General features: G+C 45.6%; 26 non-coding genes across 26 annotated transcripts; 13 read left to right on the forward strand and 13 right to left on the reverse strand.

The window, feature by feature from the left end:
* Positions 1-103: 103 nt before the first annotated feature.
* Positions 104-186, reverse strand: trnal-cag (transfer RNA leucine (anticodon CAG)). Its single transcript has one exon. It is a non-coding gene; the product is annotated as a tRNA-Leu (tRNA).
* A 95-nt stretch (positions 187-281) lies between these two features.
* Positions 282-355, forward strand: trnam-cau (transfer RNA methionine (anticodon CAU)). Its single transcript has one exon. It is a non-coding gene; the product is annotated as a tRNA-Met (tRNA).
* A 782-nt stretch (positions 356-1,137) lies between these two features.
* On the reverse strand, positions 1,138-1,220 carry trnal-cag (transfer RNA leucine (anticodon CAG)). Its single transcript has one exon. It is a non-coding gene; the product is annotated as a tRNA-Leu (tRNA).
* A 95-nt stretch (positions 1,221-1,315) lies between these two features.
* trnam-cau (transfer RNA methionine (anticodon CAU)) lies at positions 1,316-1,389 on the forward strand. The gene has a single exon. It is a non-coding gene; the product is annotated as a tRNA-Met (tRNA).
* A 782-nt stretch (positions 1,390-2,171) lies between these two features.
* On the reverse strand, positions 2,172-2,254 carry trnal-cag (transfer RNA leucine (anticodon CAG)). The gene has a single exon. It is a non-coding gene; the product is annotated as a tRNA-Leu (tRNA).
* Positions 2,255-2,349: 95 nt separating this feature from the next.
* trnam-cau (transfer RNA methionine (anticodon CAU)) lies at positions 2,350-2,423 on the forward strand. The gene has a single exon. It is a non-coding gene; the product is annotated as a tRNA-Met (tRNA).
* A 782-nt stretch (positions 2,424-3,205) lies between these two features.
* On the reverse strand, positions 3,206-3,288 carry trnal-cag (transfer RNA leucine (anticodon CAG)). Its single transcript has one exon. It is a non-coding gene; the product is annotated as a tRNA-Leu (tRNA).
* A 95-nt stretch (positions 3,289-3,383) lies between these two features.
* Positions 3,384-3,457, forward strand: trnam-cau (transfer RNA methionine (anticodon CAU)). The gene has a single exon. It is a non-coding gene; the product is annotated as a tRNA-Met (tRNA).
* Positions 3,458-4,239: 782 nt separating this feature from the next.
* Positions 4,240-4,322, reverse strand: trnal-cag (transfer RNA leucine (anticodon CAG)). The gene has a single exon. It is a non-coding gene; the product is annotated as a tRNA-Leu (tRNA).
* Positions 4,323-4,417: 95 nt separating this feature from the next.
* On the forward strand, positions 4,418-4,491 carry trnam-cau (transfer RNA methionine (anticodon CAU)). The gene has a single exon. It is a non-coding gene; the product is annotated as a tRNA-Met (tRNA).
* Positions 4,492-5,273: 782 nt separating this feature from the next.
* On the reverse strand, positions 5,274-5,356 carry trnal-cag (transfer RNA leucine (anticodon CAG)). The gene has a single exon. It is a non-coding gene; the product is annotated as a tRNA-Leu (tRNA).
* A 951-nt stretch (positions 5,357-6,307) lies between these two features.
* On the reverse strand, positions 6,308-6,390 carry trnal-cag (transfer RNA leucine (anticodon CAG)). The gene has a single exon. It is a non-coding gene; the product is annotated as a tRNA-Leu (tRNA).
* Positions 6,391-6,485: 95 nt separating this feature from the next.
* trnam-cau (transfer RNA methionine (anticodon CAU)) lies at positions 6,486-6,559 on the forward strand. Its single transcript has one exon. It is a non-coding gene; the product is annotated as a tRNA-Met (tRNA).
* Positions 6,560-7,341: 782 nt separating this feature from the next.
* On the reverse strand, positions 7,342-7,424 carry trnal-cag (transfer RNA leucine (anticodon CAG)). Its single transcript has one exon. It is a non-coding gene; the product is annotated as a tRNA-Leu (tRNA).
* A 95-nt stretch (positions 7,425-7,519) lies between these two features.
* trnam-cau (transfer RNA methionine (anticodon CAU)) lies at positions 7,520-7,593 on the forward strand. The gene has a single exon. It is a non-coding gene; the product is annotated as a tRNA-Met (tRNA).
* Positions 7,594-8,375: 782 nt separating this feature from the next.
* Positions 8,376-8,458, reverse strand: trnal-cag (transfer RNA leucine (anticodon CAG)). The gene has a single exon. It is a non-coding gene; the product is annotated as a tRNA-Leu (tRNA).
* A 95-nt stretch (positions 8,459-8,553) lies between these two features.
* Positions 8,554-8,627, forward strand: trnam-cau (transfer RNA methionine (anticodon CAU)). The gene has a single exon. It is a non-coding gene; the product is annotated as a tRNA-Met (tRNA).
* A 782-nt stretch (positions 8,628-9,409) lies between these two features.
* On the reverse strand, positions 9,410-9,492 carry trnal-cag (transfer RNA leucine (anticodon CAG)). The gene has a single exon. It is a non-coding gene; the product is annotated as a tRNA-Leu (tRNA).
* Positions 9,493-9,587: 95 nt separating this feature from the next.
* trnam-cau (transfer RNA methionine (anticodon CAU)) lies at positions 9,588-9,661 on the forward strand. Its single transcript has one exon. It is a non-coding gene; the product is annotated as a tRNA-Met (tRNA).
* Positions 9,662-10,443: 782 nt separating this feature from the next.
* trnal-cag (transfer RNA leucine (anticodon CAG)) lies at positions 10,444-10,526 on the reverse strand. The gene has a single exon. It is a non-coding gene; the product is annotated as a tRNA-Leu (tRNA).
* Positions 10,527-10,621: 95 nt separating this feature from the next.
* trnam-cau (transfer RNA methionine (anticodon CAU)) lies at positions 10,622-10,695 on the forward strand. Its single transcript has one exon. It is a non-coding gene; the product is annotated as a tRNA-Met (tRNA).
* Positions 10,696-11,477: 782 nt separating this feature from the next.
* On the reverse strand, positions 11,478-11,560 carry trnal-cag (transfer RNA leucine (anticodon CAG)). The gene has a single exon. It is a non-coding gene; the product is annotated as a tRNA-Leu (tRNA).
* A 95-nt stretch (positions 11,561-11,655) lies between these two features.
* trnam-cau (transfer RNA methionine (anticodon CAU)) lies at positions 11,656-11,729 on the forward strand. Its single transcript has one exon. It is a non-coding gene; the product is annotated as a tRNA-Met (tRNA).
* Positions 11,730-13,535: 1,806 nt separating this feature from the next.
* trnal-cag (transfer RNA leucine (anticodon CAG)) lies at positions 13,536-13,618 on the reverse strand. Its single transcript has one exon. It is a non-coding gene; the product is annotated as a tRNA-Leu (tRNA).
* An 889-nt stretch (positions 13,619-14,507) lies between these two features.
* Positions 14,508-14,581, forward strand: trnam-cau (transfer RNA methionine (anticodon CAU)). The gene has a single exon. It is a non-coding gene; the product is annotated as a tRNA-Met (tRNA).
* A 1,990-nt stretch (positions 14,582-16,571) lies between these two features.
* Positions 16,572-16,645, forward strand: trnam-cau (transfer RNA methionine (anticodon CAU)). The gene has a single exon. It is a non-coding gene; the product is annotated as a tRNA-Met (tRNA).
* Positions 16,646-17,537: the final 892 nt, after the last annotated feature.

Here is a 17,537-nt window from a genome sequence, read left to right on the forward strand (position 1 = left end):
ACATGAACTGAAATACAGTGCTTCGTCAATATTAGCGTGTTACTGGGTCAACTTGCCAGAGGGTTAAAGACTCTACCTGGAGCCCGCAACCAAAGGTTAGGTCTGTCAGAAGTGGGATTCGAACCCACGCCTCCAGGGGAGACTGCGACCTGAACGCAGCGCCTTAGACCGCTCGGCCATCCTGACATGACAGCTCACGGTGAGCAGCGTGTTTGGAGCTGCACCGAATGGCAGATGATCCAGAAGCTAGTGCTCCACCACTCACACTGGCCACAGCACATGCCTCGTTGGCGCAGTTAGGCAGCGCGTCAGTCTCATAATCTGAAGGTCGTGAGTTCGAGCCTCACACGGGGCAGAGTGGTGCTTTTTGGCACACAAGAGCGTTTAGGCAAAAGAGCGGGTTTCTTCATACCCTTTTGTGTGATTGTCCATTCCTTCATGAGCAATGCGATTGAAATCCAGTCATTTTGTAGGGCAGATGTTGAATAAATGCAGAAATAGTATTCCTCTCATATTCACCTAAACTGGGGCAGTGTCACTACAATGTTTTGTTCAGTCTGAACATAATTCTTTCATTCTCATGACATTTCTTGTCAGTAGTGATGTAATGTTTCGCTTGACATGCCATGAATCTCATTCCATGACATTCCATCCCACAGCCCATAAACCCATGACATGTCATTCCAAGAGATTTCCAGGAATTCCTTGCCATGAAATTCTACTGCACCCCCAAAATTTCAGTCCATGACATCACAGTCAAACTCCAAGAATCCCATTGCATCCCTCCAAAGAAACCCCAAACAAAACATGAATACCCTTTCATAAACAAGTTCTCATTCCGGTAAACATCACAACATGTTATTCCATTGAATGCTATTCTATAAAACATGTCCAATTTCATGAAATGTCAGGACATGACATTCCCTGGAAACTGCATGAAAATTCCACAGAATCCCATACATGGCACAAAAGTGTTACTTTAAAGTTCATGCGATGCCGGTGGTCAGAGGTACCGTAGTGTTCCATTGGCTCTGACATGAACTGAATTGCAGTGCTTCGTCAATATTAGCGTGTTACTGGGTCAACTTGCCAGAGGGTTAAAGAGTCTACCTGGAGCCTGCAACCAAAGGTTAGGTCTGTCAGAAGTGGGATTCGAACCCACGCCTCCAGGGGAGACTGCGACCTGAACGCAGCGCCTTAGACCGCTCGGCCATCCTGACATGACAGCGCACGGTGAGCAGCGTGTTTGGAGCTGCACCGAATGGCAGATGATCCAGAAGCTAGTGCTCCACCACTCACACTGGCCACAGCACATGCCTTGTTGGCGCAGTTAGGCAGCGCGTCAGTCTCATAATCTGAAGGTCGTGAGTTCGAGCCTCACACGGGGCAGAGTGGTGCTTTTTGGCACACAAGAGCGTTTAGGCAAAAGAGCGGGTTTCTTCATACCCTTTTGTGTGATTGTCCATTCCTTCGTGAGCAATGCGATTGAAATCCAGTCATTTTGTAGGGCAGATGTTGAATAAATGCAGTAATAGTATTCCTCTCATATTCACCTAAAATGGGGCAGTGTCTCTACAATGTTTTGTTCAGTCTGAACATAATTCTTTCATTCTCATGACGTTTCTTGTCAGTAGTGATGTAATGTTTCGCTTGACATGCCATGAATCTCATTCCATGACATTCCATCCCACAGCCCATAAACCCATGACATGTCATTCCAAGAGATTTCCAGGAATTCCTTGCCATGAAATTCTACTGCACCCCCAAAATTTCAGTCCATGACATCACAGTCAAACTCCAAGAATCCCATTGCATCCCTCCAAAGAAACCCCAAACAAAACATGAATACCCTTTCATAAACAAGTTCTCATTCCGGTAAACATCACAACATGGTATTCCATTGAATGCTATTCTATAAAACATGTCCAATTTCATGAAATGTCAGGACATGACATTCCCTGGAAACTGCATGGAAATTCCACAGAATCCCATACATGGCACAAAAGTGTTACTTTACAGTTCATACGATGCCGGTGGTCAGAGGTACCGTAGTGTTCCATTGGCTCTGACATGAACTGAAATGCAGTGCTTCGTCAATATTAGTGTGTTACTGGGTCAACTTGCCAGAGGGTTAAAGACTCTACCTGGAGCCCGCAACCAAAGGTTAGGTCTGTCAGAAGTGGGATTCGAACCCACGCCTCCAGGGGAGACTGCGACCTGAACGCAGCGCCTTAGACCGCTCGGCCATCCTGACATGACAGCTCACGGTGAGCAGCGTGTTTGGAGCTGCACCGAATGGCAGATGATCCAGAAGATAGTGCTCCACCACTCACACTGGCCAAAGCACATGCCTCGTTGGCGCAGTTAGGCAGCGCGTCAGTCTCATAATCTGAAGGTCGTGAGTTCGAGCCTCACACGGGGCAGAGTGGTGCTATTTGGCACACAAGAGCGTTTAGGCAAAAGAGCGGGTTTCTTCATACCCTTTTGTGTGATTGTCCATTCCTTCATGAGCAATGCGATTGAAATCCAGTCATTTTGTAGGGCAGATGTTGAATAAATGCAGAAATAGTATTCCTCTCATATTCACCTAAACTGGGGCAGTGTCACTACAATGTTTTGTTCAGTCTGAACATAATTCTTTCATTCTCATGACATTTCTTGTCAGTAGTGATGTAATGTTTCGCTTGACATGCCATGAATCTCATTCCATGACATTCCATCCCACAGCCCATAAACCCATGACATGTCATTCCAAGAGATTTCCAGGAATTCCTTGCCATGAAATTCTACTGCACCCCCAAAATTTCAGTCCATGACATCACAGTCAAACTCCAAGAATCCCATTGCATCCCTCCAAAGAAACCCCAAACAAAACATGAATACCCTTTCATAAACAAGTTCTCATTCCGGTAAACATCACAACATGTTATTCCATTGAATGCTATTCTATAAAACATGTCCAATTTCATGAAATGTCAGGACATGACATTCCCTGGAAACTGCATGAAAATTCCACAGAATCCCATACATGGCACAAAAGTGTTACTTTAAAGTTCATGCGATGCCGGTGGTCAGAGGTACCGTAGTGTTCCATTGGCTCTGACATGAACTGAATTGCAGTGCTTCGTCAATATTAGCGTGTAACTGGGTCAACTTGCCAGAGGGTTAAAGAGTCTACCTGGAGCCCGCAACCAAAGGTTAGGTCTGTCAGAAGTGGGATTCGAACCCACACCTCCAGGGGAGACTGCGACCTGAACGCAGCGCCTTAGACCGCTCGGCCATCCTGACATGACAGCGCACGGTGAGCAGCGTGTTTGGAGCTGCACCGAATGGCAGATGATCCAGAAGCTAGTGCTCCACCACTCACACTGGCCGCAGCACATGCCTCGTTGGCGCAGTTAGGCAGCGCGTCAGTCTCATAATCTGAAGGTCGTGAGTTCGAGCCTCACACGGGGCAGGGTTGTGCTTTTTAGCACACAAGAGCGTTTAGGCAAAAGAGCGGGTTTCTTCATACCCTTTTGTGTGATTGTCCATTCCTTCATGAGCAATGCGATTGAAATCCAGTCATTTTGTAGGGCAGATGTTGAATAAATGCAGAAATAGTATTCCTCTCATATTCACCTAAAATGGGGCAGTGTCACTACAATGTTTTGTTCAGTCTGAACATAATTCTTTCATTCTCATGACGTTTCTTGTCAGTAGTGATGTAATGTTTCGCTTGACGTGCCATGAATCTCATTCCATGACATTCCATCCCACAGCCCATAAACCCATGACATGTCATTCCAAGAGATTTCCAGGAATTCCTTGCCATGAAATTCTACTGCACCCCCAAAATTTCAGTCCATGACATCACAGTCAAACTCCAAGAATCCCATTGCATCCCTCCAAAGAAACCCCAAACAAAACATGAATACCCTTTCATAAACAAGTTCTCATTCCGGTAAACATCACAACATGGTATTCCATTGAATGCTATTCTATAAAACATGTCCAATTTCATGAAATGTCAGGACATGACATTCCATGGAAACTGCATGGAAATTCCACAGAATCCCATACATGGCACAAAAGTGTTACTTTAAAGTTCATACGATGCCGGTGGTCAGAGGTACCGTAGTGTTCCATTGGCTCTGACATGAACTGAAATGCAGTGCTTCGTCAATATTAGTGTGTTACTGGGTCAACTTGCCAGAGGGTTAAAGACTCTACCTGGAGCCCGCAACCAAAGGTTAGGTCTGTCAGAAGTGGGATTCGAACCCACGCCTCCAGGGGAGACTGCGACCTGAACGCAGCGCCTTAGACCGCTCGGCCATCCTGACATGACAGCTCACGGTGAGCAGCGTGTTTGGAGCTGCACCGAATGGCAGATGATCCAGAAGCTAGTGCTCCACCACTCACACTGGCCACAGCACATGCCTCGTTGGCGCAGTTAGGCAGCGCGTCAGTCTCATAATCTGAAGGTCGTGAGTTCGAGCCTCACACGGGGCAGAGTGGTGCTTTTTGGCACACAAGAGCGTTTAGGCAAAAGAGCGGGTTTCTTCATACCCTTTTGTGTGATTGTCCATTCCTTCATGAGCAATGCGATTGAAATCCAGTCATTTTGTAGGGCAGATGTTGAATAAATGCAGAAATAGTATTCCTCTCATATTCACCTAAACTGGGGCAGTGTCACTACAATGTTTTGTTCAGTCTGAACATAATTCTTTCATTCTCATGACGTTTCTTGTCAGTAGTGATGTAATGTTTCGCTTGACATGCCATGAATCTCATTCCATGACATTCCATCCCACAGCCCATAAACCCATGACATGTCATTCCAAGAGATTTCCAGGAATTCCTTGCCATGAAATTCTACTGCACCCCCAAAATTTCAGTCCATGACATCACAGTCAAACTCCAAGAATCCCATTGCATCCCTCCAAAGAAACCCCAAACAAAACATGAATACCCTTTCATAAACAAGTTCTCATTCCGGTAAACATCACAACATGTTATTCCATTGAATGCTATTCTATAAAACATGTCCAATTTCATGAAATGTCAGGACATGACATTCCCTGGAAACTGCATGAAAATTCCACAGAATCCCATACATGGCACAAAAGTGTTACTTTAAAGTTCATGCGATGCCGGTGGTCAGAGGTTCCGTAGTGTTCCATTGGCTCTGACATGAACTGAATTGCAGTGCTTCGTCAATATTAGCGTGTTACTGGGTCAACTTGCCAGAGGGTTAAAGAGTCTACCTGGAGCCCGCAACCAAAGGTCAGGTCTGTCAGAAGTGGGATTCGAACCCACGCCTCCAGGGGAGACTGCGACCTGAACGCAGCGCCTTAGACCGCTCGGCCATCCTGACATGACAGCGCATGGTGAGCAGCGTGTTTGGAGCTGCACCGAATGGCAGATGATCCAGAAGCTAGTGCTTCACCACTCACACTGGCCACAGCACATGCCTCGTTGGCGCAGTTAGGCAGCGCGGCAGTCTCATAATCTGAAGGTCGTGAGTTCGAGCCTCACACAGGGCAGAGTGGTGCTTTTTGGCACACAAGAGCGTTTAGGCAAAAGAGCGGGTTTCTTCATACCCTTTTGTGTGATTGTCCATTCCTTCATGAGCAATGCGATTGAAATCCAGTCATTTTGTAGGGCAGATGTTGAATAAATGCAGTAATAGTATTCCTCTCATATTCACCTAAAATGGGGCAGTGTCACTACAATGTTTTGTTCAGTCTGAACATAATTCTTTCATTCTCATGACGTTTCTTGTCAGTAGTGATGTAATGTTTCGCTTGACATGCCATGAATCTCATTCCATGACATTCCATCCCACAGCCCATAAACCCATGACATGTCATTCCAAGAGATTTCCAGGAATTCCTTGCCATGAAATTCTACTGCACCCCCAAAATTTCAGTCCATGACATCACAGTCAAACTCCAAGAATCCCATTGCATCCCTCCAAAGAAACCCCAAACAAAACATGAATACCCTTTCATAAACAAGTTCTCATTCCGGTAAACATCACAACATGGTATTCCATTGAATGCTATTCTATAAAACATGTCCAATTTCATGAAATGTCAGGACATGACATTCCCTGGACACTGCATGAAAATTCCACAAAATCCCATACATGGCACAAAAGTGTTACTTTAAAGTTCATGCGATGCCGGTGGTCAGACGTACCGTAGTGTTCCATTGGCTTTGACATGAACTGAATTGCAGTGCTTCGTCAATATTAGCGTGTTACTGGGTCAACTTGCCAGAGGGTTAAAGAGTCTACCTGGAGCCCGCAACCAAAGGTTAGGTCTGTCAGAAGTGGGATTCGAACCCACGCCTCCAGGGGAGACTGCGACCTGAACGCAGCGCCTTAGACCGCTCGGCCATCCTGACATTACAGTGCACGGTGAGCAGCGTGTTTGGAGCTGCACCGAATGGCAGATGATCCAGAAGCTAGTGCTCCACCACTCACACTGGCCACAGCACATGCCTCGTTGGCGCAGTTAGGCAGCGCGTCAGTCTCATAATCTGAAGGTCGTGAGTTCGAGCCTCACACGGGGCAGAGGGGTGCTTTTTGGCACACAAGAGCGTTTAGGCAAAAGAGCGGGTTTCTTCATACCCTTTTGTGTGATTGTCCATTCCTTCATGAGCAATGCGATTGAAATCCAGTCATTTTGTAGGGCAGATGTTGAATAAATGCAGAAATAGTATTCCTCTCATATTCACCTAAACTGGGGCAGTGTCACTACAATGTTTTGTTCAGTCTGAACATAATTCTTTCATTCTCATGACGTTTCTTGTCAGTAGTGATGTAATGTTTCGCTTGACATGCCATGAATCTCATTCCATGACATTCCATCCCACAGCCCATAAACCCATGACATGTCATTCCAAGAGATTTCCAGGAATTCCTTGCCATGAAATTCTACTGCACCCCCAAAATTTCAGTCCATGACATCACAGTCAAACTCCAAGAATCCCATTGCATCCCTCCAAAGAAACCCCAAACAAAACATGAATACCCTTTCATAAACAAGTTCTCATTCCGGTAAACATCACAACATGTTATTCCATTGAATGCTATTCTATAAAACATGTCCAATTTCATGAAATGTCAGGACATGACATTCCCTGGAAATTGCATGAAAATTCCACAGAATCCCATACATGGCACAAAAGTGTTACTTTAAAGTTCATACGATGCCGGTGGTCAGAGGTACCGTAGTGTTCCATTGGCTCTGACATGAACTGAAATGCAGTGCTTCGTCAATATTAGTGTGTTACTGGGTCAACTTGCCAGAGGGTTAAAGACTCTACCTGGAGCCCGCAACCAAAGGTTAGGTCTGTCAGAAGTGGGATTCGAACCCACGCCTCCAGGGGAGACTGCGACCTGAACGCAGCGCCTTAGACCGCTCGGCCATCCTGACATGACAGCTCACGGTGAGCAGCGTGTTTGGAGCTGCACCGAATGGCAGATGATCCAGAAGCTAGTGCTCCACCACTCACACTGTCCACAGCACATGCCTCGTTGGCGCAGTTAGGCAGCGCGTCAGTCTCATAATCTGAAGGTCGTGAGTTCGAGCCTCACACGGGGCAGAGTGGTGCTTTTTGGCACACAAGAGCGTTTAGGCAAAAGAGCGGGTTTCTTCATACCCTTTTGTGTGATTGTCCATTCCTTCATGAGCAATGCGATTGAAATCCAGTCATTTTGTAGGGCAGATGTTGAATAAATGCAGAAATAGTATTCCTCTCATATTAACCTAAACTGGGGCAGTGTCACTACAATGTTTTGTTCAGTCTGAACATAATTCTTTCATTCTCATGACGTTTCTTGTCAGTAGTGATGTAATGTTTCGCTTGACATGCCATGAATCTCATTCCATGACATTCCATCCCACAGCCCATAAACCCATGACATGTCATTCCAAGAGATTTCCAGGAATTCCTTGCCATGAAATTCTACTGCACCCCCAAAATTTCAGTCCATGACATCACAGTCAAACTCCAAGAATCCCATTGCATCCCTCCAAAGAAACCCCAAACAAAACATGAATTCCCTTTCATAAACAAGTTCTCATTCCGGTAAACATCACAACATGTTATTCCATTGAATGCTATTCTATAAAACATGTCCAATTTCATGAAATGTCAGGACATGACATTCCCTGGAAACTGCATGAAAATTCCACAGAATCCCATACATGGCACAAAAGTGTTACTTTAAAGTTCATGCGATGCCGGTGGTCAGAGGTACCGTAGTGTTCCATTGGCTCTGACATGAACTGAATTGCAGTGCTTCGTCAATATTAGCGTGTTACTGGGTCAACTTGCCAGAGGGTTAAAGAGTCTACCTGGAGCCCGCAACCAAAGGTTAGGTCTGTCAGAAGTGGGATTCGAACCCACGCCTCCAGGGGAGACTGCGACCTGAACGCAGCGCCTTAGACCGCTCGGCCATCCTGACATGAAAGCGCACGGTGAGCAGCGTGTTTGGAGCTCTACCGAATGGCAGATGATCCAGAAGCTAGTGCTCCACCACTCACACTGACCACAGCACATGCCTCGTTGGCGCAGTTAGGCAGCGCGTCAGTCTCATAATCTGAAGGTCGTGAGTTCGAGCCTCACACGGGGCAGATTGGTGCTTTTTGGCACACAAGAGCGTTTAGGCAAAAGAGCGGGTTTCTTCATACCCTTTTGTGTGATTGTCCATTCCTTCATGAGCAATGCGATTGAAATCCAGTCATTTTGTAGGGCAGATGTTGAATAAATGCAGTAATAGTATTCCTCTCATATTCACCTAAAATGGGGCAGTGTCACTACAATGTTTTGTTCAGTCTGAACATAATTCTTTCATTCTCATGACGTTTCTTGTCAGTAGTGATGTAATGTTTCGCTTGACATGCCATGAATCTCATTCCATGACATTCCATCCCACAGCCCATAAACCCATGACATGTCATTCCAAGAGATTTCCAGGAATTCCTTGCCATGAAATTCTACTGCACCCCCAAAATTTCAGTCCATGACATCACAGTCAAACTCCAAGAATCCCATTGCATCCCTCCAAAGAAACCCCAAACAAAACATGAATACCCTTTCATAAACAAGTTCTCATTCCGGTAAACATCACAACATGGTATTCCATTGAATGCTATTCTATAAAACATGTCCAATTTCATGAAATGTCAGGACATGACATTCCCTGGAAACTGCATGGAAATTCCACAGAATCCCATACATGGCACAAAAGTGTTACTTTAAAGTTCATACGATGCCGGTGGTCAGAGGTACCGTAGTGTTCCATTGGCTTTGACATGAACTGAAATGCAGTGCTTCGTCAATATTAGTGTGTTACTGGGTCAACTTGCCAGAGGGTTAAAGACTCTACCTGGAGCCCGCAACCAAAGGTTAGGTCTGTCAGAAGTGGGATTCGAACCCACGCCTCCAGGGGAGACTGCGACCTGAACGCAGCGCCTTAGACCGCTCGGCCATCCTGACATGACAGCTCACGGTGAGCAGCGTGTTTGGAGCTGCACCGAATGGCAGATGATCCAGAAGCTAGTGCTCCACCACTCACACTGGCCACAGCACATGCCTTGTTGGCGCAGTTAGGCAGCGCGTCAGTCTCATAATCTGAAGGTCGTGAGTTCGAGCCTCACACGGGGCAGAGTGGTGCTTTTTGGCACACAAGAGCGTTTAGGCAAAAGAGCGGGTTTCTTCATACCCTTTTGTGTGATTGTCCATTCCTTCATGAGCAATGCGATTGAAATCCAGTCATTTTGTAGGGCAGATGTTGAATAAATGCAGAAATAGTATTCCTCTCATATTAACCTAAACTGGGGCAGTGTCACTACAATGTTTTGTTCAGTCTGAACATAATTCTTTCATTCTCATGACGTTTCTTGTCAGTAGTGATGTAATGTTTCGCTTGACATGCCATGAATCTCATTCCATGACATTCCATCCCACAGCCCATAAACCCATGACATGTCATTCCAAGAGATTTCCAGGAATTCCATGTTATGAAATTCTACTGCACCCCCAAAATTTCAGTCCATGACATCACAGTCAAACTCCAAGAATCCCATTGCATCCCTCCAAAGAAACCCCAAACAAAACATGAATACCCTTTCATAAACAAGTTCTCATTCCGGTAAACATCTCAACATGTTATTCCATTGAATGCTATTCTATAAAACATGTCCAATTTCATGAAATGTCAGGACATGACATTCCCTGGAAACTGCATGAAAATTCCACAGAATCCCATACATGGCACAAAAGTGTTACTTTAAAGTTCATGCGATGCCGGTGGTCAGAGGTACCGTAGTGTTCCATTGGCTCTGACATGAACTGAATTGCAGTGCTTCGTCAATATTAGCGTGTTACTGGGTCAACTTGCCAGAGGGTTAAAGAGTCTACCTGGAGCCCGCAACCAAAGGTTAGGTCTGTCAGAAGTGGGATTCGAACCCACGCCTCCAGGGGAGACTGCGACCTGAACGCAGCGCCTTAGACCGCTCGGCCATCCTGACATGACAGCGCACGGTGAGCAGCGTGTTTGGAGCTGCACCGAATGGCAGATGATCCAGAAGCTAGTGCTCCACCACTCACACTGGCCACAGCACATGCCTCGTTGGCGCAGTTAGGCAGCGCGTCAGTCTCATAATCTGAAGGTCGTGAGTTCGAGCCTCACACGGGGCAGAGTTGTGCTTTTTAGCACACAAGAGCGTTCAGGCAAAAGAGCGGGTTTCTTCATACCCTTTTGTGTGATTGTCCATTCCTTCATGAGCAATGCGATTGAATTCCAGTCATTTTGTAGGGCAGATGTTGAATAAATGCAGTAATAGTATTCCTCTCATATTCACCTAAAATGGGGCAGTGTCACTACAATGTTTTGTTCAGGTTGAACATAATTCTTTCATTCTCATGATGTTTCTTGTCAGTAGTGATGTAATGTTTCGCTTGACATTTCATGATTCTCATTCCATGACATTCCATCCCACAGCCCATAAATCCATGACATGTCATTCCAAGAGATTTCCAGGAATTCCTTGCCATGAAATTCTACTGCACCCCCAAAATTTCAGTCCATGACATCACAGTCAAACTCCAAGAATCCCATTGCATCCCTCCAAAGAAACCCCAAACAAAACATGAATACCCTTTCATAAACAAGTTCTCATTCCGGTAAACATCACAACATGTTATTCCATTGAATGCTATTCTATAAAACATGTCCAATTTCATGAAATGTCAGGACATGACATTCCCTGGAAACTGCATGAAAATTCCACAGAATCCCATACATGGCACAAAAGTGTTACTTTAAAGTTCATGCAATGCCGGTGGTCAGAGGTACCGTAGTGTTCCATTGGCTCTGACATGAACTGAATTGCAGTGCTTCGTCAATATTAGCGTGTTACTGGGTCAACTTGCCAGAGGGTTAAAGAGTCTACCTGGAGCCCGCAACCAAAGGTTAGGTCTGTCAGAAGTGGGATTCGAACCCACGCCTCCAGGGGAGACTGCGACCTGAACGCAGCGCCTTAGACCGCTCGGCCATCCTGACATGACAGCGCACGGTGAGCAGCGTGTTTGGAGCTGCCCCGAATGGCAGATGATCCAGAAGCTAGTGCTCCACCACTCACACTGGCCACAGCACATGCCTTGTTGGCGCAGTTAGGCAGCGCGTCAGTCTCATAATCTGAAGGTCGTGAGTTCGAGACTCACACGGGGCAGGGTTGTGCTTTTTAGCACACAAGAGCGTTTAGGCAAAAGAGCGGGTTTCTTCATACCCTTTTGTGTGATTGTCCATTCCTTCATGAGCAATGCGATTGAATTCCAGTCATTTTGTAGGGCAGATGTTGAATAAATGCAGTAATAGTATTCCTCTCATATTCACCTAAAATGGGGCAGTGTCACTACAATGTTTTGTTCAGGTTGAACATAATTCTTTCATTCTCATGATGTTTCTTGTCAGTAGTGATGTAATGTTTCGCTTGACATTTCATGATTCTCATTCCATGACATTCCATCCCACAGCCCATAAACCCATGACATGTCATTCCAAGAGATTTCCAGGAATTCCTTGCAATGAAATTCTACTGCACCCCCAAAATTTCAGTCCACGACATCACAGTCAAACTCCAAGAATCCCATTGCATCCCTCCAAAGAAACCCCATACAAAACATGAATACCCTTTCATAAACAAGTTCTCATTCCGGTAAACATTGCAACATGGTATTCCATTGAATGCTATTCTATAAAACATGTCCAATTTCATAAAATGTCAGGACATGACATTCCCTGGAAACTGCATGGAAATTCCACAGAATCCCATACATGGCACAAAAGTGTTACTTTAAAGTTCATACGATGCCGGTGGTCAGAGGTACCGTAGTGTTCCATTGGCTCTGACATGAACTGAAATGCAGTGCTTCATCAATATTAGTGTGTTACTGGGTCAACTTGCCAGAGGGTTAAAGAGTCTACCTGGAGCCCGCAACCAAAGGTTAGGTCTGTCAGAAGTGGGATTCGAACCCACGCCTCCAGGGGAGACTGCGACCTGAACGCAGCGCCTTAAAACGCTCGGCCATCCTAACATGACAGCGCACGGTGAGCAACGTGTTTGGAGCTGCACCGAATGGCAGATGATCCAGAAGCTAGTGCTCCACCACTCACACTGACAACAGCACACGCCTCGTTGGCGCAGTTAGGCAGGGCGTCAGTCTCATAATCTGAAGGTTGTGAGTTCGAGCCTCACACGGGGCAGAGTGGTGCTTTTTGGCACACAAGAGCGTTTAGGCAAAAGAGCGGGTTTCTTCATACCCTTTTGTGTGATTGTCCATTCCTTCATGAGCAATGCGATTGAAATCCAGTCATTTTGTGGGGCAGATGTTGAATAAATGCAGTAATAGTATTCCTCTCATATTCACCTAAAATGGGGCAGTGTCACTACAATGTTTTGTTCAGGTTGAACATAACTCTTTCATTCTCATGATGTTTCTTGTCAGTAGTGATGTAATGTTTCGCTTGACATTTCATGAATCTCATTCCATGACATTCCATCCCACAGCCCATAAACCCATGACATGTCATTCCAAGAGATTTCCAGGAATTCCTTGCCATGAAATTCTACTGCACCCCCAAAATTTCAGTCCATGACATCACAGTCAAACTCCAAGAATCCCATTGCATCCCTCCAAAGAAACCCCAAACAAAACATGAATACCCTTTCATAAACAAGTTCTCATTCCGGTAAACATCGCAACATGGTATTCCATTGAATGCTATTCTATAAAACATGTCCAATTTCATGAAATGTCTGGACATGACATTCCCTGGAAACTGCATGGAAATTCCATACATGGCACAAAAGTGTTACTTTAAAGTTCATACGATGCCGGTGGTCAGAGGTACCGTAGTGTTCCATTGGCTTTGACATGAACTGAAATGCAGTGCTTCGTCAATATTAGTGTGTTACTGGGTCAACTTGCCAGAGGGTTAAAGACTCTACCTGGAGCCCGCAACCAAAGGTTAGGTCTGTCAGAAGTGGGATTCGAACCCACGCCTCCAGGGGAGACTGCGACCTGAACGCAGCGCCTTAGACCGCTCGGCCATCCTGACATGACAGCTCACGGTGAGCAGCGTGTTTGGAGCTGCACCGAATGGCAGATGATCCAGAAGCTAGTGCTCCACCACTCACACTGGCCACAGCACATGCCTCGTTGGCGCACAGAGTTGTGAATCTCATAGGCAGCGCGTCAGTCTCATAATCTGAAGGTTGTGAGTTCGAGCCTCACACGGGGCAGAGTGGTGCTTTTTGGCACACAAGAGCGTTTAGGCAAAAGAGCGGGTTTCTTCATACCCTTTTGTGTGATTGTCCATTCCTTCATGAGCAATGCGATTGAATTCCAGTCATTTTGTAGGGCAGATGTTGAATAAATGCAGTCATTTTGTGCAGTCATTTTGTAGGGCAGATGTTGAATAAATGCAGAAATAGTAATCCTCTCATATTAACCTAAACTGGGGCAGTATCACTACAATGTTTTGTTCAGTCTGAACATAATTCTTTCATTCTCATGACGTTTCTTGTCAGTAGTGATGTAATGTTTCGCTTGACATGCCATGAATCTCATTCCATGACATTCCATCCCACAGCCCATAAACCCATGACATGTCATTCCAAGAGATTTCCAGGAATTCCTTAGTACCGTAGTGTTCCATTGGCTCTGACATGAACTGAATTGCAGTGCTTCGTCAATATTAGCGTGTTACTGGGTCAACTTGCCAGAGGGTTAAAGAGTCTACCTGGAGCCCGCAACCAAAGGTTAGGTCTGTCAGAAGTGGGATTCGAACCCACGCCTCCAGGGGCGACTGCGACCTGAACGCAGCGCCTTAGACCGCTCGGCCATCCTGACATGACAGCGCACGGTGAGCAGCGTGTTTGGAGCTGCACCGAATGGCAGCTGATCCAGAAGCTAGTGATCCACCACTCACACTGGCCACAGCACATGCCTCGTTGGCGTAGTTAGGCAGTGCGTCAGTCTCATAATCTGAAGGTCGTGAGTTCGAGCCTCACACGGGGCAGAGTTGTGCTTTTTAGCACACAAGAGCGTTCAGGCAAAAGAGCGGGTTTCTTCATACCCTTTTGTGTGATTGTCCATTCCTTCATGAGCAATGCGATTGAATTCCAGTCATTTTGTAGGGCAGATGTTGAATAAATGCAGTAATAGTATTCCTCTCATATTCACCTAAAATGGGGCAGTGTCACTACAATGTTTTGTTCAGGTTGAACATAATTCTTTCATTCTCATGATGTTTCTTGTCAGTAGTGATGTAATGTTTCGCTTGACATTTCATGATTCTCATTCCATGACATTCCATCCCACAGCCCATAAATCCATGACATGTCATTCCAAGAGATTTCCAGGAATTCCTTGCAATTAAATTCTACTGCACCCCCAAAATTTCAGTCCACGACATCACAGTCAAACTCCAAGAATCCCATTGCATCCCTCCAAAGAAACCCCAAACAAAACATGAATACCCTTTCATAAACAAGTTCTCATTCCGGTAAACATCGCAACATGGTATTCCATTGAATGCTATTCTATAAAACATGTCCAATTTCATAAAATGTCAGGACATGACATTCCCTGGAAACTGCATGGAAATTCCACAGAATCCCATACATGGCACAAAAGTGTTACTTTAAAGTTCATACGATGCCGGTGGTCAGAGGTACCGTAGTGTTCCATTGGATCTGACATGAACTGAAATGCAGTGCTTCATCAATATTAGTGTGTTACTGGGTCAACTTGCCAGAGGGTTAAAGACTCTACCTGGAGCCCGCAACCAAAGGTTAGGTCTGTCAGAAGTGGGATTCGAACCCACGCCTCCAGGGGAGACTGTGACCTGAACGCAGCGCCTTAGCTCGGCCATCCTGACATTACAGTGCACGGTGAGCAGCGTGTTTGGAGCTGCACCGAATGGCAGATGATCCAGAAGCTAGTGCTTCACCACTCACACTGGCCACAGCACATGCCTCGTTGGCGCAGTTAGGCAGCGCGGCAGTCTCATAATCTGAAGGTCGTGAGTTCGAGCCTCACACGGGGCAAAGTGAGGCTTTTTGGCACACAAGAGCGTTTAGGCAAAAGAGCGGGTTTCTTCATACCCTTTTGTGTGATTGTCCATTCCTTCATGAGCAATGCGATTGAAATCCAGTCATTTTGTAGGGCAGATGTTGAATAAATGCAGAAATAGTATTCCTCTCATATTCACCTAAACTGGGGCAGTGTCACTACAATGTTTTGTTCAGTCTGAACATAATTCTTTCATTCTCATGACGTTTCTTGTCAGTAGTGATGTAATGTTTCGCTTGACATGCCATGAATCTCATTCCATGACATTCCATCCCACAGCCCATAAACCCATGACATGTCATTCCAAGAGATTTCCAGGAATTCCTTGCAATGAAATTCTACTGCACCCCCAAAATTTCAGTCCATGACATCACAGTCAAACTCCAAGAATCCCATTGCATCCCTCCAAAGAAACCCCAAACAAAACATGAATACCCTTTCATAAACAAGTTCTCATTCCGGTAAACATCACAACATGTTATTCCATTGAATGCTATTCTATAAAACATGTCCAATTTCATGAAATGTCAGGACATGACATTCCCTGGAAACTGCATGAAAATTCCACAGAATCCCATACATGGCACAAAAGTGTTACTTTAAAGTTCATGCGATGCCGGTGGTCAGAGGTACCGTAGTGTTCCATTGGCTCTGACATGAACTGAATTGCAGTGCTTCGTCAATATTAGCGTGTTACTGGGTCAACTTGCCAGAGGGTTAAAGAGTCTACCTGGAGCCCGCAACCAAAGGTTAGGTCTGTCAGAAGTGGGATTCGAACCCACGCCTCCAGGGGCGACTGCGACCTGAACGCAGCGCCTTAGACCGCTCGGCCATCCTGACATGACAGCGCACGGTGAGCAGCGTGTTTGGAGCTGCACCGAATGGCAGCTGATCCAGAAGCTAGTGCTCCACCACTCACACTGGCCACAGCACATGCCTCGTTGGCGTAGTTAGGCAGTGCGTCAGTCTCATAATCTGAAGGTCGTGAGTTCGAGCCTCACACGGGGCAGAGTTGTGCTTTTTAGCACACAAGAGCGTTCAGGCAAAAGAGCGGGTTTCTTCATACCCTTTTGTGTGATTGTCCATTCCTTCATGAGCAATGCGATTGAATTCCAGTCATTTTGTAGGGCAGATGTTGAATAAATGCAGTAATAGTATTCCTCTCATATTCACCTAAAATGGGGCAGTGTCACTACAATGTTTTGTTCAGGTTGAACATAATTCTTTCATTCTCATGATGTTTCTTGTCAGTAGTGATGTAATGTTTCGCTTGACATTTCATGATTCTCATTCCATGACATTCCATCCCACAGCCCATAAATCCATGACATGTCATTCCAAGAGATTTCCAGGAATTCCTTGCAATTAAATTCTACTGCACCCCCAAAATTTCAGTCCACGACATCACAGTCAAACTCCAAGAATCCCATTGCATCCCTCCAAAGAAACCCCAAACAAAACATGAATACCCTTTCATAAACAAGTTCTCATTCCGGTAAACATCGCAACATGGTATTCCATTGAATGCTATTCTATAAAACATGTCCAATTTCATAAAATGTCAGGACATGACATTCCCTGGAAACTGCATGGAAATTCCACAGAATCCCATACATGGCACAAAAGTGTTACTTTAAAGTTCATACGATGCCGGTGGTCAGAGGTACCGTAGTGTTCCATTGGATCTGACATGAACTGAAATGCAGTGCTTCATCAATATTAGTGTGTTACTGGGTCAACTTGCCAGAGGGTTAAAGACTCTACCTGGAGCCCGCAACCAAAGGTTAGGTCTGTCAGAAGTGGGATTCGAACCCACGCCTCCAGGGGAGACTGTGACCTGAACGCAGCGCCTTAGCTCGGCCATCCTGACATTACAGTGCACGGTGAGCAGCGTGTTTGGA

The sequence above is a fragment of the Pseudorasbora parva genome, chromosome 20 (genome assembly GCF_024679245.1).
Source record: "Pseudorasbora parva isolate DD20220531a chromosome 20, ASM2467924v1, whole genome shotgun sequence".
Classification (NCBI taxonomy): domain Eukaryota; kingdom Metazoa; phylum Chordata; class Actinopteri; order Cypriniformes; family Gobionidae; genus Pseudorasbora; species Pseudorasbora parva.